The sequence below is a fragment of the Thermobia domestica genome, chromosome 7 (assembly GCF_964235325.1).
Source record: "Thermobia domestica chromosome 7, izTheDome1.hap1.1, whole genome shotgun sequence".
NCBI lineage: Eukaryota > Metazoa > Arthropoda > Insecta > Zygentoma > Lepismatidae > Thermobia > Thermobia domestica.
Window position 1 is genome coordinate 27,762,385 of NC_137460.1, and position 25,193 is coordinate 27,787,577.

The 25,193-nt window shown below is 35.8% G+C and overlaps 1 pseudogene across 1 annotated transcript; it reads left to right on the forward strand.

The window, feature by feature from the left end:
- The first annotated feature begins 5,346 nt into the window (after nucleotides 1-5,346).
- LOC145689940 (glucose dehydrogenase [FAD, quinone] pseudogene) lies at nucleotides 5,347-25,193 on the forward strand (annotated as a pseudogene). The gene is made up of 2 exons (XR_014132126.1): nucleotides 5,347-5,408; nucleotides 20,647-25,193. The product of XR_014132126.1 is annotated as a glucose dehydrogenase [FAD, quinone] pseudogene (transcript).

A 25,193-nucleotide genomic window follows, 5' to 3' on the forward strand; every position in this document is an offset into this window, starting at 1 on the left:
TCACGATTATATAAATATTTGATACAGAATCATCCATGAACAATTTCAAATAATAATAATAATAATAATAATAATAATAATAATAATAATAATAATAATAATAATAATAATAATAATAATAATAATAATAATAATAATAATAATAACTTTATTTTAAATGCTTTGAACAGCTCATAGGCAAAAATACAGCACAATGTTAAAATCATGATATAATCATTTTAAAAGGCCAGAAAATTTGTAGTATAGAATGACTATTAGAGCAGGTTAAGGCCTTTGTCAGAAGGTTAAAATGATTAAAATTATAATATATTAAAATATTAAAATTCTAAGGTTCAAACTGATATATAAAACAAAAATTTTAAAAAAAGTCAATTTCATAATATACCATTAACACAACTATGCAAATTAATGTCTCATTTTAACTATTATTTAAACGAATAATTCGACTTTGCTTAAAATTGCACGTCCAGTATGCAAAAATCTTGGTTACTTATTGTACAGTAATATTTTAACATAAAAGACTGGTTCTTTAAATAAAAGATTATAACATAAAAATACACTCAAAATACACAATAACAATAAAATTAAGACTGGCAGCTAGAACCCTTGTCATAAAGTTAAAATAATTTAATTTTTGTAAGACTTACTCTGTTATTATTGTCTTATCCAGGGCCGTAGCCAGCCCAAAAATTTAGGAGGGGGGACCCGATTCAACCATATGATAGATTATCACCATATTATAGTTCTTTTGCAAGCCTACTGTAAAAAGTTTAGTGAGCCAGCAAAAATTTAGGAGGGGCCCGGCCACCCTAGACCCCCCTGGATACGGGCCTCTATGTCTCTTAACATATGCCCATTTTAAATTGTAAGACATTGCCACCCTTCTTAGTATTTCACGTTTTGAATTCAGTGCTACCAACATCGATCGATTCCTAACACTATAAATCGGCAATCTTATTCCTGTATTTTCTAACCAATATTTCCTACTATATTTGTTATCCAGTATCATCTGAATAAAGAATTTATCAATAAATTTCTCCCTTTAAGACAGGAATTGAAATCCCCAAAATGTTAACCAATATTCATATTCATGTGCATAATAATCCTTTTACATTTTATAACAGAGTAACTTATGAAACATTTCTGTACAGCTTCAATTTTGTTAACAAGTGTATTAGAGAAACTGTTCCAGACCACTGTACCAAATTCCAGTTTTAATCTAACAAGTGTCTTATATAGATATGATAATAATAATAATAATAATAATAATAATAATAATAATAATAATAATAATAATAATAATAATAATAATAATAATAATAATAGTAGTAGTAGTAGTAGTAGTAGTAGTAAGTGTTAGATTGAATGTTCCTTTCAGCACTAAGACTATATAAGACGCAAATCAATAGTTTAAGATGGATTGTAAGCCAAATTAATGAGTTTAAATTGAAAGACTTTGACCGGGAATCGAAGCCAGGTCCCGTGTACCAAATGTACGCGCCCTAGTTTTTCTTCTTAGGAAGAAAGATCGCTCCAACCGGAATGATCCTCTCCAAGGTTATTTTATTAAACTTTTCTGAATTCTCCCTTATCCAATACGACAGCAACACGAACATTGAAGCTTTGAAAACAGTAAAAAAAAAAAAAAAAAAAAAAGCGCCATGCTATCTAGTGGGACTCGAATCCATACGATGGATAGCACTTCGTCATCCGAAGCCGAATGCCCGAGACCGTTCAGTTATTGCCACTAATCCAGCGGGTATGAGTAATATGTTTCCAGAGTTTTCAGACCAGTATATTTTCATTTTTTCAACTGTGGACATCCTGTACAGCATAATCTGCAATCTATATGTATATATTCGTAAAGTACTAACCTAGATTAGTAAAAATACGAAATCTGAGAAAAGAGTATAGGAGTTAAAAGGATCTAAAGCTAACATTGTAATCTATGGAAATGTATTTATATCCTAATCTCAATCTTCTACAAGCTCTGCTGGTATAGTGCCTAGTGCGTATGTCTTTGGTGCACCTGGTCCTGTGTTCGATTCCCGGTGGGGGAAGGGGGAATATAAAATTTTAATTTCACAATCATTCACTTACATCTGTCTTCTTTAGTACGTAAGGAATAATCCTGGGAAGTAAAACTGAAAACTTTCATTTCTCAAAGTTTGATTCTTACGCTTCACAAAATCACAATTTTCCCTAAGAATGTGGATATTCTCATATACGAGGGTCACTACGAAAGCTTTGAGATATGCATTGTTGTGGCATAGTATTTGAATTCCAACAATTGCGTTAGGTAGTGGTATCCAGAGCGAAGAAGTGAACAAAGTTTCAACTCGCCTCGCTTATCGGCGTGGCCGTATCGCCTTCATTTGTTTGTTGATGTGAGCAGTATTCGGCTGTCTAGAATGGAGCTCGAAAGGGAACATTTTCGAGCAATGATCCTTTACGATTTCAAAAAGGTTTGAACGAGACACAAAGCCTTGACCGTTTGCAGGGGGCATTTGGGGACCTTGCTCCTTCCCGTGCTACAATTTTTCGGTGGTTTGGTGAATTCAGAAGAGGCCGGACATCGCTTAAAGATGAAGAGAGAGCTGGACGTCCGGCAACAGCTGTGTCAGATGAAAACATTGCCGCTGTGGAACAAATGATTCGAGAAAATCCTCGAACAACTTTCAAGGATATTGAATCTACAGTGAACATTGGATCGCCAGCAGTAACAAAAATTCTTCATGATCATCTTCGGCTCAGGAAGATTTCATCTCGTTGGGTGCCTCACACTTTGACTGATCAGCAGAAGCGTATGCGTGTGGAATGGTGTGAAAAAATGCTTGCAAGATTTGATGGGGGCAATTCTCGACGCGTCTCTGACATTTTTACTGGTGATGAGACTTGGATCTATCAATTTGACCCTGAAAATAAACGCCAGCCTACAGTTTGCATGTTTCCAGACGAAAATCCACCCACGAAAGTGAAGCAACCGCGAAGTGTGGGTAAGAAGATGGTCGCAACTTTCTTCTCCAATTCTGACCATGTTGCAACTGTTCCACTTGAAGAACAAAGGACTGTTACTGCTCAGTGGTACACCACAGTTTGCCTAACAAAAGTGTTCCGAAGCTTCGGGAACGGCGTCCAAGAACTGGATTGCGTGGGATCCTGCTTCATCATGACAACGCGTCCGCACACACGGCTAACATCACAGTTCAGTTTTCAGAATCTACGGAGATCAAACTTATGACTCATCCGCCGTATAGCCCTGACCTGGCCCCGTGTGATTTTTTCTGTTCCCCAGGATCAAAGATCGCATGCGTGGGAAGAGATTTTGCAGCCCTGAAGAACCTGTAGTGGCTTACGAGAATGAACTTTCAACACTTGAAGAAAAAGACTGGCAACACTGCTTCCAAAAGTGGTTTTCGAGGATGCAAAAGTGTGTACAGTGTAATGGTGAATACTTTGAGAAAATGTAAGTGTTAAATTGATTTTAAGTATGTAAGTTATTTCACATCTCAAAACTTTCGTAGTGACCCTCGTAATTTAATTATTCAATTGTAACCTTGCATATGTGAATGTATCCATCTCTGTCTCTACATTTGAATTTCTATTTCTCAATGTTGTCCGTCACGAACTCACATGACATGGAATCGAATCTTCGACTCTTTTACCATATGTAAGCATTCTACCAACGTTTAATCGTGATTTTATACTGATTTATTGTTAGTAGGCTGCGGATATTTGGGTACTTGAAACAGGAAACAAGGACAAAAAATTAGTAAAACAAGAACGAACCAGTTGAGAATGCTCCAAGCGCATTGCCAGAACGAACTTAAAAAGAATTAATTTTTCTTATTAACTTCAACAGGCTTTATACTAATTGTTCTATGTATTTTATTACTATACTCATTAAACAATTCTTGTAATATATAGGGAGTCCATAAAGTCCTGCAGGAAACTAAAACTCCAAAACTTCGAAACCAATTGGAGGTTTGGCGATGAACCTTAACTAGCTGAAACAAAACTTTGAACCTTTCTCTAATTACACCAAAAAGTATTTGTTAATACATTTCGTAGTTTCCAAGTTATAGAGTTTTACTTTCCTGCAGGACTTTATGGACTCCCTGTATCTATCCATTTATAATTTCCTTGAGTGCTAAATTTTTTTTTCTGTTTTGTTTAAGAGTGCTGTTAAAACGTTCTACGATATGTTGTTGTACGAAGTCACATGCTCAAAATGGAGGCCTTAAAATTAAAAAAAAAAAAAAATCGCAAAATATCACCTCTCTATGACTTACGGTTCCACAGATATCGCTCCTTAAATCTCCCGAAATCCGAACTATTTGGCCAATATCTCGGGAACGGTTGCCAGTTGGCCAGTGGCCGCACCGGTTACTGTTTGGTATCAAAATGTTCACCATCCTCTTAGGTACTGATCAACACTAATATGATCTTTCTATGACTTACGGTTCCCGAGATATGGCTCTTGAAATCTCCCAAAACCGGAACTTTTTAAAACCAATATTTCGGGAACGGTAAGAGTGACGCGAAAAATTCCATCACTTATTTCAGATAATTTTTGATGCTCCATCGAATGAGGGGCTCAAAATTGAAAAAAAAAAAAAAAAAAACAATCGCAAATAACAAACAGACAGACACACACAAAGACAGAGAATTTAGTAAGCAGCTTTTTAAAGTTCGTTGAGAACAGACATACAAAATAGTCAAAATAGACATAACGTACATCAAAAGTACAGGCCCGTATCCACGGGGGGGGGGGGGGGCTAGGGGGCGCCCCCCTAAAAGTTTCACGGTAGGCTTGCAAATGAACTATAATATGGTGATGAAGTATAATATGATTGGGTCGTCCCCCCCCTAAATTTTGGGGCTGGCTACGGGTCTGCAAAAGTACTCAAAAACTGTATGAACATTTGCATGTAGTTACTGAGAAAGAAAGGAAAGTAATGATTGGAGAACACTCACGTGGGACACACTGTGACGATACTACTTTCAGTTCCCAGAAGGTATTTCTGAACATCAATGAAGTGTCATTATTATGTCGAAAACATGTTAATCTCCGGCTAAGATTATTAAAAGATTACAAAAGGACAAACATGAATTAACTAACTGTATTGTTTTTGTGGTTTGTTTTAGTTTTATTATTTACTCGTATATTTTTTTTTAGTACAATAAGCTCAAGTACGGCAGATCCTTATATGATATGATGGAGCGATTCAAGATTAATTAAGTGGAACAGAGTTTATGTATTGTTATCAGATTATTCTGTTCTCTTACGTCAGTGTACATTTATCTGTTCGTGTGTGATTTTCTATATATAAGATATTCCACATAGTGTCTGCACAGCATTTCGCATTAGAAGACAATACCACAAGAAGTACAGCCTTCTGTACCATGTAAGTAACTACTATAAAAAAGATTGTTATAATAGAACTTTGATAAGATTTTCTTTCATCATTCTTTTTTAGAAAAATAACACAGACCAGAGTAGATTGCTGCGTACCCATTCACCTTTCCTCAGCATATAAATACAAGCTCTTTCGCGGCGATATGGTGAGCGTACGCGACTTTGACGCGAAGGACTCGGGTTCAAATCCCAGTGGTATTGGTTTAGATACCACGTTAAGCTGTTAGGTTCACGTATTCAGGGCCGAACTTAAGACCATTGGTTCGAATCGGGCGACGCGATAGAATGCAATTAACTCTTGATTGTCAAATCAACTACACACAAGAATACATTGCAATATAAGTTTTTTTTTGAAAATCCCAGTGATTGTAGATGGAGAAAGAAAAAAATAAATATTTTAGCTTAACGTGAAACGAATATATCCTTTAGGCTAAGGAATACGATGATTAAGTCAAGTGAATGATGATGGAAGAATTGGTGGAATGAGAAAGTGGGAAAAACGGGAGAACCTCGAGAAAATCCATGGACACGATATCGTTCACCACAAAATTACTTGGCTGGGGTTCGAACCGGGAGCCCAATGCACCAGAGGTAAACTTTCTACCAGTGAACCACCGTGTCTCCCTCTGGAGAAAGGAGTTTTTCCAAGTTGAAACTGATCAAAACTTAGTTGTGATTATCAATTCAGCAAGAAAATTTGAACAGTTTGACAATTACGTCCGTTCAATTTGAAATTAGCACGAATTTGAACTTGGATAAAATTTTAAAATACTTCAGAGAGAGAGAGAGAGAGGGCGGAGGGAAAGCAAGATAAATAACCTTAATAAAAAAGGAATAATGACTAATTTATTGTTTATGAACGTTAAATAATTTTTAGAAATTTGAAAAATGTAAATTGTCTTCAACAGTGCACTTATTATTATTTTTTTTTTAATTTTGGATCAAAAGATCCATTATACTTGAAGCAAAAATTTTGTTGTACGCCTTATATTTGGAGGACTAAATATAGTGTAGCCAAACACAAACTATCACTTAACTCAATATGATGTGCTTATTCCGTAGAAAATGCGAAAACTCGATTTAGGGGTTGTTCAAAAATTTTGTGGCCCCTGATTCAAAAACTACTTATTGGACAAGATCGTAATCTTTTGTTCCATTTTTTTTTGATAATTTCTAAAATTCCTGTTTCTTTAGAAAAAAAATACATTAAGCCTTTTCAGTCACTAAAAAAAGGTGGTATTGTGGGTATGCACACTCATGTCCAAAATGATTGTCGCATATCTATAACTGCCTTCTTGTAAGAATATAATTTGATAATGATTTTGCAGGGTACTTTTAATACTGATACCATGTGTATAATCGGGAAATGTATATTTGTGGTAAATTTTATAAGAAACAAATTACAAATACGAAAATTAGAGTGAGTAAAACAAAATGTTGCTAAATGGACAAGAAAGCTTTATTTTCGTTTTATTGTTCTTATTTACTGCTCTTTTGACATGAAATTTGAGACATGCCGATTATACACATACTAACGTTATAAGAAATACCGGGAGAATTCGTTATCAAATTATATTCCTACAATAACATATTTATAGACATGCGACAATAATTTTAGACATGAGTGTACATTTCAGAGATGATGTGCAAATATGTAGTTCCCATAATTGTTCCGAATTGGGCTCAGCACCTTGTAAGGCCGACTATACACTTATTACATAGCTTCGGTGCTCGAAGGGAATGTTGAACCATAATCCTATCTGTCAATTAAGATATAAACAATAGCTACATTTTTTTAAATAAATTATTACAACATGATGGAAGCGGATGCCATATTACTGCAACTTTTTCCTGTTTTCCGGAAGCCATCCTCAAAAAATTTTGCTCAGAACCCTCAAATCATTCTGACAAAATCTCCTTTAAGAGGCTCATCCCGGAGAAATTAAAATACCGTTAATTTTACAGTAATTACGTGATATTTTCAAATAGATAAAAGATAATTGAAATGTGGAACAAGAGCACCCTAGACAATATTATTTTGCATGAGGTACCGTTATTATAAGTCACCTAGTGGCTTTTTGTTTTCAGCCGTATAGAAACGCGAAAATAAATGCCGATTTTCAAACTGGCTCGAAATCGAAAGCAGATGAGTGAGTCATGATAACAGTATCTCATGTAAAATGATATTGTCTAGGGCGCTCTTGTTCCACATTTCGATTATTTTTTATCTATTTGAAGATATCGCATAATTACTGTAAAATTAGCGGTATTTTAATTTTGCCGGGAGGAGTCCTCTTAAGTCAGGATATGAATGTTGAGCATAATTGATAGGCTCTGAACAGAAATAACACATTTTGTTGAACACGTAGAAAAATGAGAAACGAGTTGAGATCCAAAATTACATGGGAAATTACGTTAAGACGAGAGTCTAGCAGTAGCGGCTCCTGAGGGAAGTCACTTTAGTAAATATTTAAATTTTTTTGCTGCAAACTAAGTGAAGATAGCTGTATACAAGAAATACTACTTTAAGTAAAACTTCTTTCCCTTTGCCTGTAAAGATAGAATTTAAAACATCCAACGATCATGCCACTTATAAAGAGTACCTATACGCTTGGAAACTCTTCCTAATTACTTTTTTAATACTAATTTGAGAATGCTGAATCTAATGAATCTGTTTTAAAAATACTGTTGCACTTCGATAATTCGAAACTCGATAACTCAAATTCCTTGATAATTCGATTTTTTTTCACTTTTCTTTGAACTCCCTATGTCATTCAATGTTAAAATAACCTCTATAGGTCAAATGTTTAAAAATTACAATCTCGATAAACTTACACGTCACGGTCCCGACAAGATGGTGCTACCAGGACTTCGCCATTATTTTTAAGCTGTGAGGACCACGTGATTACTGTGGTGTGTGAGTTACATGGCTCTCACACATGGCCAAAAACATCAAGCCGGAACCTTCTTCTCTCTCATTTTCCGAGCTTTGTTGTGGCGAGAGAGCTTAAACCGTGAATGGTATCCAATCAGGTATATATAGTGAGAAAGTACCATACAAAGAAAGAGCTTTTCTAATCGAGAACGAACAGTTTTCACCTAATTAGTAACTCAAAATCTATTGAACGTTTCTGTACTGTGTGATCTATCAAACAACTTGTCTAGATGAGCAGTTGACGAATGTATAATGAACGTACGAATCTGACAACGTGTATAGGTGACATCGAGGAAAATATAGAAATGGAAATACAATCACGTCACATCTAGCCATAACAATGGGTCACATTAGTTGTGATACAAAATAGTTGACTGGACAAGGAATTGACACCTGTTTTAGTACATCCTCGACAAACCTTTTCAGGAAATATATAGTTTGTCCCCAAATTCAAGGTTCAACTTTGGAATCATCCTGAGTTAGAGGATCTAGTAGAGCAGAACGGTTGAAGCTTGTCCTAGCATGTATTTGAAATTTTCTGTCTTCTCTAGAGATAGTTTCGCTATTTCACATCTCTAATGTTTTCTCTGCTACAATAATAAACAACTTAGTCACATATAAGGGTCTTCGCTACAGCGAAATTAAATTACCGCTAATTTTAGAGTTTTTCTGTTATATCTCCAAAACAAATAAATATATTCGAAAAGCAGAAACGTAGTGGACTAGACAATACGATTTTGCATGTGATAGCGTTATCACAACTCATCTTAAGTTGTTTTCCTTTGGAGTATACGTAAAACCGATTGCAGTCATTTTAAAGGTTGTACATCATCATTGAATACCAAATCTGCCACTAACATTTGTCCAGGAAAACTCATCCGAAGTTTTACTTTTAAATTGACTAATAAGAATTTAAAACGATAATCAACTTTTGAAACATATTTGATTTTACTTTGATTAAACAATATCATAAGTATCTGATCTACGATGATATGTAGAATACTTAGTCAATGTGAACATTACTTTAGCAGTCATATTTACCAGAAGTAATTATTAGATTATTTGATACAAACCACTTATTAATACTTCAAGTTGATAAACAAAGTACTCGATGAACCTATTTATTAAGTTTTTGAAGCACTATATCCTTGTATAGTGACTGATTAAAAAAAAAATAATCTTTCGCGTAATATTGTTTTACCATGCTCGAAAGATATATGACAGCTATTTTGAAATGGCCAATATGTGAGGTTCAAGAAGTATGACTTTACGCTCGGAGGAATGGCAGACAACAATAGGAACAGCCAGGAAAGAAAGAGGGGAAGATCAGTGCTGCGCCGTGGAAGAGGCCGAGCGGGGCGATGGCCACGGCCGCCAAAATAAGAATAAATTCAAGAGGAAAATAAGAATATATATATATATATATATATATATATATATATATATATATATATATATATATATATATATATATATATATATATATATATATATATATATACAAAATGGAGGGAAAAAATAGTAAAAAGTGCTCAAAATCAAGGAAAAGCAGGGTTTATTTTTGAAATTTTTCTTACGCATCGCGTCAACCATGGTGGCAGTTCGCGGCAGATGTGTCGACCTCACTCGTATGTACGGGGCCGCCGTCGTATACTCTCGCCCTGGGAGCTCATTTTCCATAGCACAGCACTGGATGAGGTGGGGAAGGATGAAGACAAGTATTTACAGTACGGCTGTGCGATGTTCACATCTTCATTTAGCGATCATTCTCAATCTAGGCTATTTCAGACGTTGCCCTATAGTTAAAAGTGGAATTTTTTGAACTACTGTAATTTGCCGAATACTTTCGCACCGGGAATGAAAACGGGTATCGTGTGGACCAAAGGCTCACTAATCGGAACAGCATGTGATATCCGGATCGGAATATCAATCATTACAAAACTTTTTTTTTTTAAATGTTAACGAGTTCCACATGTAACCTTCTTGTTCAAAATATTACAGTGTTCCATAACTTTGGATTACAACTTCTGTGTTGTTATGCTACCATAATTACGCTAACGAATGTATGGTTGATTTTTGCATATTAGTTTCTTTTAATTAAACAACAATCGTTCAATTATTTCATAGTCTAGCCGGGGCGCCCCAGGCAATTTACCACCCCGTGCAATGTATATCAGTTTGCAATTCCAGTACAACTAGCTCTTTTATCTTTATTTGTTGATTTTCCTCTTACATCTGTTACTTTTTTTTTTTAAAAAAAACCTTGTTTCCGCCTTCAATGATAAGGAACTTGTTTGTGACATAGACAAGACTAGTTTTCATATCAAAACTTTGATAACTAACTAAATGGAACAAGTGTTTGCTACTGTTCGAGTACTGAGTTCTTGTATTTGACGAGAATCAAGCACTTCATGCTGGGATTTATTTGACCATTTGCTTTAGCACTGTCCATGTGACCTTAAATTAATGGGACCTAAACATGATTCATGAATGTAGTATTCAAATAGAAGGTCAGTTTAGTAAATTTAATTAACATCATCATGAAATTTATTTCCAACAAGAAATATTTAATTTAATATAATAGAGTTATGACACATTTTGCCACTCTCGAAACTTCCAACTCCCTGGCAAATGCACATGTGATAGAGACGGCCTTGAGTCTAACTACAAAGATTACTATCAGATTCTAAAAAAATATGTATATTGGACCTCTGCTAGGACATATTCTTTCAAATAAGAAAAAGAAAAGGAAAATCAAATTCGATGCACCGATTATCGAAGTTATGCGTGAACATGCTCAAAGAATATATATAGAAATGGATTCAATGATAACGGATTTAAATGGTAGTTAAAAATCAATTTCGATAAAATATATCAAAATTTGATCGATATATCAAAAACATATTACTCATAAGTAATATTTTTGGTATTCATGTTTCGATATTTGAAAATATCGATTGGTAGATCGATGCATCAAAATATGCACAATTATAATCCACGTCACCCGAATTGGCGTGTGGCATCAGTCAATAAGCTCGCAGCGCTCTGTTACTAAACCTTCAGGAAGGAATCTACAGAAGTCATTCATAGTTGTCCACAAATACGTATGAACAAAATCAATTATGAATGATTAGATTCCTCCCTGAAGGTTTAGTAACAGCGCACTGCGAGCTTATTGGCTGATGCCATGCGCCAATTCGTGTGACGCGGACTATAGTGAGGCATTTATGAGTGGTGTATTTGCAAAAGTTACTGATTTCATCATCGATATTCATATTTCCCTGACAACGTCAGACATCTACTTTCCTGGTTTACTGGCAGTGAGAGGAACAAACAATGATTTTAACACAGCATAAGGTTTGAAATAACAATTTATTAGAATCATTCTAGTGAGCATTGAGCTTCTTCGTGGATAAGCGACTAGCGTACGCCCCTTTGCGTGGGAGACCTTCAATTTCCGGCGGGAGCTCATGTGGTTCGGATTAAAAGTTAATCAGTGAGTCCATGTCTCATATAGCCTCGCAGCTGAACGGGACGTTAAACTCAAAATTACCTCTCCTAGTGAGCTTTATAACAATTAATAGACCCCCTATTAGAACCTCACACACTTGAGGTATTAGAGGATTTACCTATATAATGCCTAGTGTACTGTTTAGAGATGCAAAAAAAGCCGGCTTTTTTGAATCGATGGTTTTTTTCACATAAAAAGCCGGCTTTTTTTTGAAAAAAAAACGAGAATTTTGGAAATTTTGGCTTTTTTCATTTTCATGATTTTTCTATCTAAATAGCTTTCTTATAGTATATTCTATAGTTAGATACGAATTCCATGACCTAAATGCCATATTTCGCTCTGAAATTCACTATCAAGATGGATGGAGCACATGTTTTACGAATTAAAGCTATCATGAAGAATGTAGTATTTGAGAGCAATTTTAGAGGCTATTTAACTTTATTTTAACTTTTGAGTTATCCACATTTCTTCTTCTCTAGATCATTTTAGTTTGTCATCCATGTTTCATTTCTAAGAGCTTAATACTCTAGCTTCTAGCGCAAAAGTTAAACTTACGTTTTTTAATATATATCCGTCAAACCGTACTTCACATTTCTGTTATACTACAGCTGTGCAATGATTTAGCAATAATTTTCCGGGTACAACCTTGAATACCAATAGCGGATTTAGAAAAGTACTTTGGGAGGGGTTTCTTTGACTGTTTCGTTTTCTAAAAAGTCCTAATTTTATTTGGGAGGTGTTTGAAGTTTATGAGTACAGGCATAACTAATATTTCGTTTCGTTTATATATTTAGCAATAATCTTCCGGATACAATCTTGAAGATAGTTTTATACTCAGAATCAGGGGCGGATTTAGAAAAGTATTTTGGGAGGGGTTTTTCGTATTAATGTTTAGTTTTTGTAAACATCCGTAATTTTTATTTGACGGGAGCTTAAAGTTTATGAGTAAAGACATAACTAATAGATATGTCGTTTGTTTTAAACATTCCGTAACTTTGGGGAACAGGCTTCAGTTCGAAAGACCACCCCACTAACCTTTGTAAAACCGTCAGTGCTGGTAATTAGTAATAATAACGATTTAAAAACAATAAGAAAGGAAATCGGCCAACTCACAGATGGAATGAAGAAAAGCTTTGTCAGAATGGTCGAATGCTGGGTTGAATTCCGGACTTCCCGATAGAAGCGCAAAAGCTAACCACTCAGTCATGTTTGTTGTGCAGTAGTACTTAGCTTAAATATATTTCGTAGTCCTTTTTTTTTTTTTTTTTTGGAAGGGGGGGAAGTTCCGTAATGACATGTTGAATCCTTCTTGTTAAAAATTCAGAAAACTTGAGGATTGGGTAAACCCTGATGGTGGTTGTATAAAACTTAACTGTAGAATTTCAAGAATATACAAAACCAAAAGCTCTAGATGTGCAGCCTTTAAGTGTATCATATAAATCTAAGTATTTCTCTTATGTTTTAATTTTATTTTGTTTCAAAAAGAGGATATGGAATATTTTGAAGTAAAAATAGTACATACAATTTTGCTAGTTCTTTTTTTTTTTTTTTTTTTTTAATAGAAGCATTTACTTTTAGGATTACCTGGTTTACACCAGCTGGTTTAAAAAACGGTTCAAACCAAAAAAATAAAAAGAACGAAAAATGTGAATCGTGTGAACTTCATGGTGACGTTTCCAAATATCAAACCATCTGCATTAGTTTTATCTCCTTTTCACCTTTTAATCAAGGTGTCTCATGTTCAGTTCTCGGTCAACAAACTAAGTAGCGGTTCGGATGTCACTTTAAGCGAAAGTCTTCTTGATAACTCGGTATTACGTAAGGATGTTAAGCCTAAATATGCGAAACGAAACCAAAGTGTATATTTCTGCTTACCCGAATGCCTGTTGTTTAATAGAGAAGCTAGGGTTGCTTAAATATATTGATAGAAATTGGCAAAATTTATCGACTGCCTATGTAGCTTCCAACATTAGCTTGGATTGGACTTTCAATGATATCTACGTACCGGTACTAAATTTGTAATTTAATACCTCAGTTTTAGCGTACTGATTATGATACGTTGACCTTTAAATTTTACATGCAAAGCAATAACAGGATTTTCCCGTTATTGTTTTACATTTAAAGTAATGACGGGATTTTCCCGATGGCTAGGGCGGGAGTTTCTCAATTTAAGGAGTTTACTGACCGGACTTTTTTTTAAGCTTATGGGACCTCTTCCAGCATAACTCCGTTGTTGCATAATAACACCAAGGCGAAACAATCTTATTTCTGTGAATATGTTATAAATATATAACGCAAAATATCTAAATAAAAAAAAACTGGTTTAAACAAAAAAAAACCTGGTTTTAACTTCCTTCCAAAAACGGGTTTTTGACATTTTCAAAAACAACTATGGTTCTTGCCAACCCTGCTTACTTTTGTTTAAAGAAGGTTAAAAAATTCTTATTAAATACATTGGTTAATCCTTTGGAATTCATAACGTAAATATGTTGAAGAAAAACTGTTTGAAATATCTTTTCGAAATTCATGGTTTATTTTCGAGGTTTTATATTATTATCGGCATCAACCACTAATTAAATTACTTTTTGTGTTATAGAGAAGCGAAACAAAGTCTGCTTTATCAATTTAAAGCAGAATTTTGAAAAAAGCCCAAAATTTCCCAAGCAAAAAAGCAAAGCAGAAAAAACCGAGTTTTTTTCCCCAAAAAGCCGGTTTTTTCCGAGCCCTTGCATCTCTAGTACTGTTATTGTTTGGCATCAGTTTAACCTCCGATTTTTTTTTTTTTTTGTTAGTCAAACCTAAGAAAACATTGACGAGGTTAACACCTCACATTCTTGGGGATTGAGATGTAAAACACTGACTGCTTTAACTATCAGCATAGATTTATTCATAAATGTAAGAATTGTGTGATTATTTTCACAGCCTTTATCAGTTTTGATTTGTTCTTGAATTAAGGCACCATGATTCTGTCCTTCAGTCTAATTAAAGTATACCAAGATAAACGAGTGTTATAACTCGAATAGTAATGCTATGAGTATCGAAACTTTTATTTAAAAAAAAGAGAGAAAGAAATAGAAAAGGAGAGAGGGAAAAATAGAAAAATAGAAAGAAAGAAAGAAAGTGTGTGTGTGTGTGTGTGTGTGTGAGAGAGAGAGAGAGAGAGAGAGAGAGAGAGAGAGAGAGAGAGAGAGAGAGAGAGAAAGAATTCATTTGTCAATATTGTACGACTTCTATACTTCTACCTTCCATTTTACTTATTTTTCTTCTCATTCAGAAGATTTTTTTTTTTTTTTTTTTTTTAGCACGGCACAGACTTGTAGTTGAGTCATCAAAAGATTAAAGACTAACCCCGTTATGAATATTGTAATCCATATACCCATACGTACTGCAAGCTACATGTTTCTACTACAAACACGTGTTTTTACAATTATAAACAAAACAAGTGGCAAGACAACAAAAGGGAACTACACCTCAAGGAAGAAACGAAGAGGATTCGAAGAAGCATGAACATTGCCGACAACCCCTCCACAGCTCCTCCTTTCAACAGGATGCCTATAAAAGAAGACGACGGGGCTAGGAAATTCTCAGTGCCAGTGCTGATCGTTCTCCTACCAAATCTTTTCCCGAGGCCGCCATGGGCTATGGAGACTTCCTTTAAGAGGCCTCGTCCCGGCGAAATTAAAATACCGCTAATTTTACAGTAATTGTGTGATATCTTCAAATAAATAAAAGGTAATTGAAATGTGGAACAAGAGCACCCTAGACAATATTATTTTGCGTGAGGTACCGTTATCACAAGTCTCCTAGTGGCTTCCCGTGTTCAGCCATACGGAAACGCGAAAATAAATGCCGATTTTCAAAATGGCTCGAAATCGAAAGCAGATAAGTGAGTCGTGATAACGGTTTCTCATGTAAAATGATATTGTCTAGGGCGCTCTTGTTCCACATTTCGATTATCTTTTATCTGTTTGAAGATATCACATAATTACTGTAAAATTAGCGGTATTTTAATTTCGCCGGGATGAGACCTCTTAATACTTACACCCGGGGCTGCTATGAGCTACGGAGTATAATCGATCCCGTTTGAGACTGCTGTGGGCTAAGACAAATATACTTTATTCCCGAAGACACACTATACGACCAGGAGCCTCAGATGGGATCTTGTGCCGAGGGCCTTCGCTTTTATTCTACACAGGAAACAAGTAAAAATACTTACATAAAAATTTACAAGAACTTTGTAAAAGTTTTATAAGACTTTTTTTCTTTGAAAAAGGGTTAAAATTCCTGTGTATGTTATTTTAGACTATACCTACAAAATATTGCAATATACATACGAGAAAACGGAAAGAGTGGGAGTTATTGGAAATAGGTGATCTGCTTTTCAATCTAAAATGGTCGAATTTTTCCAATCGCCGTAGCCATGAGGGCTCCATACTATCTGATGAAGCCATGTGCATAATTGACGAAACTGTTACACATTAATAATCTTTTACAATAAATGTATTGTATTGCCCAGCGAGTAGTTTAAATCAGATTTGAGCAATACAAGTGTGTATTTCTTATGAATTATTCATATATGAACTGTAAATTCACCATAGTATTATTATTATTATTATCAATACTATTCAGTAATTATAATTGTAACGTAATTGTATGCTAACATACTTTCATTGATAACGTAAAGTCATTATTCAGTTTCAGTAGCGAGTGCTATATAGTTAATTAGTATACGAGTTTTATCAGCAATAGTCATGTGCAAATGCAAGTCTAGTCTTGTCTTGATCTTGCACTGGAGCCTTTGGTCTTGGTCTTGTGCATCTAGTTCTTGTCATAGTGTTGGTCTTGCTTGCAAAACGAATGAGAGAGTGTTAGAAATGGTGGGTGAGAAAAGAACACTTTTAGATATTAGGAAGAGGAGGAAAAACTGGTTGGGACATTGCCTAAGAAGAGATTGTATCATGAGGGACGTCCTAGAAGGTATGGTGGCGGGAAAGAGAGGGAGGGGACAAAGGAGACTACAATTAATGGATGATATAAAAACAGAAAGATCATACGCGAAGACGAAGAAGTTAGCGGAGGACCGTGGAGCATGGAAACTTCTCAGCTGCGGCAAGTGACCTGTCAATAAAGGCAGAATACCTATGATGATGATGCTTGCAAAGGAAATCTTGTTCTTTTTATAGGTAAAATTTTACACTGGATATAAGAGATAATAAAATGTACACATATCATTGCCTGTTTTAATTCGTCAATAGTAACGAAAATACATTTTCTAAACGTAATATTGTTGACTTTCATGTGAGTATGATATGATGATGTACAGAATTACCATAGCTCAATACTACATTTCGCTTTAGTTTCAGAAAAGTTTCGCTAACCTGTTTGGTTAGTTTACTTTTACTTTACGTGCTGTCTTAGACACAAAATTATTTTTTGTAAAATTTCACAGAATTCAATCCTGAGCTATTGTAAATGAATCAAATGATGGCCAAAGTAAATCAGACACTTAAAGGGTACTAGGAAAGTTTTGCAATACGACTCAACCATGTGTCACAGGAGTCGACTTCTTGGTGCATGCTGAGACATGTTTATACTTTTACAGTAATCGCTGCGCCAAGTCGATTGGCTGAGTTATTCTTATTCATCAGCAGCGATAGTGTAAAGTTCTTGCTATGGCATCTTGGTCACGAACTGAGATACAAGCAGTTTTGCGGTATAACTTCGCGTGTGGTTTAAATGTAGACCAGTGCTTAGAAGAAATGACTCTTGCACTGGGTGATGTCTGTCCACATCGCACGGCTATATTAAGGTGGTACAGAGAATTTGAAAGAGGAAATTTCACTTTGGAGGACGCTGACAGGGCAAGAAGGCCACGAATGTTGGTTACGGAAGAATACTGTTACGAAAATGCTTGACGAAGACAAATGAAAGACATACCAGTAGATTGAGGATACCTTAGGCCTAAATGCACCAGCAATTCTTTCGATTCTGCAAGATCATTTACACGTGAAGAAATTTTGTTGTCTCTGGGTGCCACATACTTTGACTGAAAAGCAGATGATAGGGTGCCGGGAGATGCTGCAAATGTTTGATAATGGTCAATCTCAATATGTGAACAACATCGTGACAGCCGACTAACTTGGTTGTACTATTATGATGTGCCGACCAAGACTCAGAATGAAGTTTGGGTCTTTGATGATGAGGATACACCCGTATCTGTCAGAAAATACCGATCAGTTATGTTCGAAAGGATGAACAAAGATACACGTAGATAGTACTTGACTAACACTTACTCTAGTTGCTTGATTTTACTGATGAGAACTCATGTCTACAACCCCAGACAACTAACAATCATTAAATTAGTCAAGGCTGAAGAGAGTTCTGGCAGGCTGAAGGTAGTAGTTGGTATCTCCTCTACTGCTATACCAGACATAATTGGTAAGCAACATAGCTCCTTCCGTCACTCAAAATGCTGCTCAAGACGTATTCATGAACTCAGAATATCTGCTGCAGAAAACGCGGGAGCTATGCCACATGATTGTAGTTCACGTGATAGATGACATATGGCAGTGGAAGACCAGGAATGGCAAAAAAGTAAAATTTTCAAGATTTATGGCATAGCTCTCTCTTTCACTAGATCCCTCAATTATGTAGCTATATTGTATAAAAGGAAAAGAAGTCTTGTATACCATCTGTATATTTTACGTTTAGCTTTTGTTCATATACTATATACATTTTAAATTTGTACTTATTATGGACTTTCTGAAATGAGTGTAAAGCAAAGAATTAGGAATGTTTTAAATACCGACTACTAAGAGCAATAAATGCAAATACATTTCCTTCAACTAAACATAATTGCTTTATATATATCTACTTCTGTAGTTCACAGCTTCCAACAACGTCATCTCGAACATACTAAAGTGTTATGCACACACATACTCATATACAGTACACACATAAGTTAGGTTCGTTTTCAACGCCTGGTAGGTGGACAGACAGAAAAGTCCAGTAACAATATGCCAAATTGTTTAATCCATTCACGCATTTTTTCCATGTCTGTACTTGACACGAATATGTTCCACATTCAAGTTTTTAAAAGATCTTGATTTTCTTGCTTTCCCTGTCAGTAAAAGTTTATTATCACCAGATTTGTTTGTACATGCTAAAACTGTCACATTTTCTTTACTGTGTTTTGAGCCAGGAGCCGACTGTTCTTCCTTTGATGTTAGTGTCTTCCTGGGCAACATTTAAATAATTCAACCCTGTTTCGTCAGAATTATAAATTTGCTGAGGGCACAGGTCGTTCTCTGAATGATTATCCAACTTGTTAATAAAAGAACTCACTCCACCTGCGTCAGCTGACAAAATGTCTCCTGCAATGTTCAGTTGTCACACGCCATACCGAGTTATCCAAGAATCGAGCCAATCTGTCCTTGGAGTGAATTCTTTTTCTCCGTTTATGTTTTCCTTTTCTCCGACTAAAGGTGAAAAGTCCAAACCTTTAGTTTACAACATCGGACCTGAAAGTGGACTGGGGGCGCGGTGGCTCAGTGGTAGAGCGTTCACCTCTGGTGCTTGGGGTCCCTAGTTCAATCCCAACTCGCGCCGTGTGGGCTTTGTGGTGGACAAACACTGTGCTCGTGGGTTTTCTCGGGGTTCTCCCGTTTCCCCCATTTCATTTATCTCTCATCATCACTGTCTCCTTTATCCTAACCGGCATAACCGCGGGACGTAACACTTAAAGGTTTCATTTCATTTTTCTAAAAGTGGACTACCCTTCTCTCTCATCTTCTGAAACCATAAAAACAATACTTCTGATATTTATCCGTAATCTCTGTCTTTCATTGTCTTTCTTTTCTTTGCTAGTTTTTCATCTCCAGCTACGTGTGCCCATTTGAGTCACCCATTTTTCAATTTCAGCCCTTTTCCTTCTCCAGTCAGCAACGCCTAAATTACTTGCTACTTTATATATATATATATATATATATATATATATATATATATATATATATATATATATATATATATATATATATATATATATATATGTATATATATATATAGTTTCACAACCATCTAATGTTTAAAAGCAGTTGGCTTATCTTCTAGTGATAAAACAACACGTTTTCTTTTTCCAGCCATTCCTACAATTAATTAGAACTCGAAAAAACTCCCACCACCACTCATACCTCTCAGTTGTTAGATAAAATACGCCTATTGTGACTTCGGCGCGAAAACTGAAACTCAAGACATGTAACAATTAAAGCTAGCTATCTTAAAAGTGGTAACACTGGGTGGGGTCGTTATATTTACGCCAGCTTCATTTTTCCTTTATTGCTGAAACCAAACCAAGCCTGCAGATTGCCTATCATTGTAATCAGACTAGTTTTTTAAAAGAAGTTTTTGTTGTTTGTTTGGATTAAGCTCGGATATCACATAACCTTTGTTAATCGAAACTGGGATAATCGGGACTCCACTGTATTATGAAATGTAGAATTCAGAACACAAGATATATTAGTATATAAGTCTATATCTACGTTTGGCAACATATCTAAAATACATTGATGATGATGCAAGGATGCCAAAGAGGAACCGAATGTTAATTTTGACTTAACGTATATGATCACTAAAAGTATGTTAATATACAGTTACATTACAGCTATTATTTTAGATATTAATATACAATTTTGATGTTCTTTTATATAGTGTATGATGTTCAAAAAACTTAAAATTTGTCCTAGATTATACTAGAAATGTAATTTCTATTCTCTGTTATTTCAGATTCACACGTAAGAAGAGGATAACTAACAGTCATTCACAATGGATGGTTGTTATTGTAGCTTCCAGGATACCAATATATGGAGCGAAGTGTGTAGTATACCTTTTATGTTGACTTTGGAAACACTATTCCAAATAACAAATGGTGTTTCAGACTCATGTAACAGACTTGTTCCTCTAAATTCCCCTGGGGTGAACGCAGTTATACAAGACGACTACGACTTCATCGTCGTTGGTGCAGGAGTGGCTGGTTCCGTAGTGGCAGGAAGACTATTAGAGGTTCCAGACTGGAAAGTGTTGTTAATAGAAGCAGGGCCTCTGGAACCTACGATAACACAAATTCCGTATTTTGTGGCTCCTATAATAGGCTCTTCTCTCGACTGGGGTATTACTACAGAACCTGAAGAGTTTGCGTGCAGAAATAGCCATGACAAGGGAAGATGTTGGTGGCCCAGAGGGAAAGTCGTTGGCGGAACCTCAATATATAATGTATTAATGCATGTAAGAGGACATCCAGAAGATTATGACCTGTGGCCGGAAGACGAGAACATCAGTTGGAAGTATGCTGCCGATCTCCCGTACTTCAAAAAATTAGAAAATAATTCTGACCCAGACATGGATCCTGAATACCATGGTTTCGATGGTCCTCTTCCTCTTGGGAGATTCTCATCACATCCACCAATTGTAGACTCTTTCCTCAATGCCTCATACGAAATGGGTTATTTCAACAATCCTGATATTAACCACGGTGATAACGTCACTGGTTTTACAATAGCTCAATTTATCACTAAAGATGGTAGTCGTTATTCGACTGCCAGAGGCTATCTTAGGCCATGCAGAAACAATAAGAATTTCGGACTTCTTGTTAATGCATTAGTTACTAAAATAAATGTAGATAAAGATACCAAAACAGCCACTGGAGTTGAAATTTCCTTTATTGATGGTGATGGTTCGAGACGTACTACAACTGTAAGTGCTTCAAAGGAAATTATTGTGTCCGGAGGCACAGTCAAATCTCCACAATTGTTGCTCTTGTCTGGAATTGGACCACAAAGCGATCTTGAAGCTTTTGGTATAGATGTGGTTCAGGATCTCCCAGTAGGAAGATATCTTGTAAATCACGTAGGTGCTACTGTGAAATTCACCGTGAAAGACACTTTCAAATCAGAACTAGATGATAATTCGATTAGTGAATATATCAACAAAAGGACCGGACCTTTAGCAACAAACGGAATCACTCAACTAACTGCATTTATTTCTTCCGACTATGCTGAAGAGGGACATGCAGATTTACAATTGTTTTTTGACGGATATGATACAGGTTGTCCAACACAATGTGTCACTGGTAATGAGGAAGGATGTGATAGACGTCCGATAACAATTAGACCAACTCTTCTTGCCCCACGCAGCGAGGGCAATTTAACTCTACGATCTACTGACCCCTTAGACATTCCAGCAATCTACACTAACTATTTCCATAACAAAACAGATTTGGATATATTGAAACAAGGCGTTAATTTTACTCTTAGGTTAGCACAAACTGAAGCTCTCAGAGAATGGGACTTACAAGTGGTTAAAGACATTGAAGAATGTTTGGATATCGAGGACGAAGACGGTTATTGGGAATGCGTCATTCAAACCGAGACTGTTCCGGAGAATCACATGTGTGGCACGGCTCGTATGGGAGTTGATGGTGATCCAAGGGCAGTAGTTGATCTGCAGTTACGAGTTCGAGGAGTGAATAATATTAGAGTCATTGACATGTCAGTCGTACCGCATGTTCCAAGAGCTAATCCTATTCCTGCTATTATTATGGTTGCAGAAAGAGGTGCTGATTTTATCAAGCAAACTTATGGCATTTCTGAGTCCGAACAAGTTCCATGTTCACAACAACATTGATTATCTTGTGATGTTCCCCGAAAAATTCCTTCACTTCATATGATGCTTTCATTCGAATAATTCGTCCATGATCGTTCGTTTATATTAATAATTCATCTCCTTTTACCTAGCGTAAAGCTTTACGATTTAACATAAGAATTTCACTGTAGATGTGAATTGCATTTAAGTTATATTCTACCCACTTAGCAACTAATATCTCACAGAGTAAAACAACTTAAACTATTACAAAGGAAGTTTATTTCAATTCAATAATATACAATTTAAGATAATAGACCGTGAGGAAATGAAATAGTAAATTTTGATAAAGATAAATGAGTCTCTCATTCGAGCAGACTTAGGTAGCTCATGAACAGCGTGGAGAGACCAGGTTCGACATTTTCTTGACTTTCACATGACTGCAGAATAAGAATGCTAAAGTGACCACGGAGGGGAGAGAATTAATGTAATCTATTTCTAGGTCGTGGAAAAAGAAAATTTTCCGCTGAGGAGGCGCGATGGCTCAGTGATAAAGCGTTCACCTCCGGTGCTTGGGGTCCCTGCTTCGATCCCAGCTTGCGCCGTGTGGACTTTGTGGTGGACAAACACCGTGTTCGTGGGCTTTCTCGGGGTTCTCTCGTTTCCTCCTACTTCCTTTATTTCACCATTTCATTCCTTTCTCATCATCACCGTCTCCTTTAGCCTAACCGGCCATGGGACATAACACTTAAAAGATTTCATTTCATTTCATGAGTTCACCCTGTACAACGTTATCACTTTTCCTTTGTGTATGTGATTATGTTTTATTATATACGGATGAAAGAGAGTATTTATACTTAAAGTTTTATGCAAGCTTCGTTATAAGAAGAAGATAGTGTGAGCATAAAAATGAAATGAAATCTTTCCGTTTAATGGTTCACGATTATGCTCTGTAACCTAAGGTAGACGGATGATTAAGACAAGTCCATGAGGATGAAAAATTTGGTGGAATGAGAATGTGGGAGTATTCCGAGAAAACCCACGGACACGATGTTGTCTATCCTGGCCGGGGATCGAACCAGGGACCCATGTACCAGAGATAAGCGCTCTACCGCTGACTCACCGTGGCCCCCAATTGTGTGAACATGACGAACTAGTGAACACATAAGTCTGCAAAACATTGTATCTCACACTTGTTCAATCTTCAAAGTTCTCATCGTAATTTCTCGTTGATGTGACTTAGTGTGACCGCTCTCAGACTACGGTTGGTTCCAAGTCATTCCCGAACTGATAGGGTAGATTTGGTTCAATAATCTCTAAATAGATAAATAAATAAATGAAACACGGCTAAGCGTCTTATAGTTTCTTAAATTCAGAGTCGCAAAGCTGTTAGCACATCTTGCCTTGTCTTGCTTCTCCCGTCCTTTCATTGCATAGTACTGGCAATACTATGTCTTTTATCAAAAGTGTCAACAAGTACAACTTCTTTGGTTAGCTAATTCAGCAGCATATTTTAACACTATTAAATTACTATACTATTAGGCAGTGGTGTACGTAAGGTGGAGGGTCAGGGTTCAATCTTTCTTGAAAAGACATTATGTTAAAATAAACATATTCCGCCTTATGCAGAGGCGTTTTGACTAATGATTAGAGTCATACTAAACGCCTGCCTACCAAGGCCGCCCATCAGGGGGCAAGGTGGGACGCTCGCCCCCCTAGAGGAAATTGTACTTGGGAATATAGAAAACAATAGAATTTTTATATTAGTTACAGCAAAATTTGAAACTATATTTGAAACGTCGCTTATACTTGCCCCCGCTTGGAAACCACATGGGCGCCCTTGCTGACTACTGAAGGAATCTTATGATAGTCGAACACTTAAGTATGACACTAATCACGCGTCAAAACGACTCTGTATAAGCCACATTAAGATTTATATTCAAAAATCACACTTGTCATAAAACAACATGAATTTGAGTACTTGAAGCCCCTTTGACGAAATCCTGCGTACGCTACTGCTCCTATAAGAACGTCTCTAAAGGCTTTATTGGATTTTGTACGGTTATAGCTTGTATTGTGAACGGCTAAACGCCTTTATAATAATTACTAGCATGAAAACCCTACGCTTCCAAAGAAAAAAGAGTATTCAAGTTTCGTTTGCCTGGCGGAAGATGTCACTAACATGCGTCGCTTCTGCAAAGTAGTGACATCTCCCGGCAATATCAGTGAACTCATCAGCTCAACTCCCAGGTATTGTAGTCGTAGCAATTTTATTTTCACGTGCTGTGCAAGAGACATTTTTAAAATCAAACTTGGTTGTTTACACCAATATTATATTTCATAATTATATTAACAATACAAATGATGTATAACCAGTTAAATTAAATTAACAGAATTTTAGAAACCTTTAATTCAAACAGATTTTCGAATTGGATTTAAGTTCATGTTATTTCAATTACTTGTAAACTTCTTTTATGTTCAATTTGACAATTTTAAACATAATAAGTTATTTGTTTCTATAACTTTGAAATGTATTAGAACATTATTATGGCCTTTATACAAGTTTATTAGATAATAATACAGAATATATAAAGAGTTTCATTCCAAGAAACTACTGTTGACGTAACTGAGTGTTTCAGGAAATGTTTCAAGATAATAATGTAGAGTTTATATGTAAATAAATGTTAATATTAAAC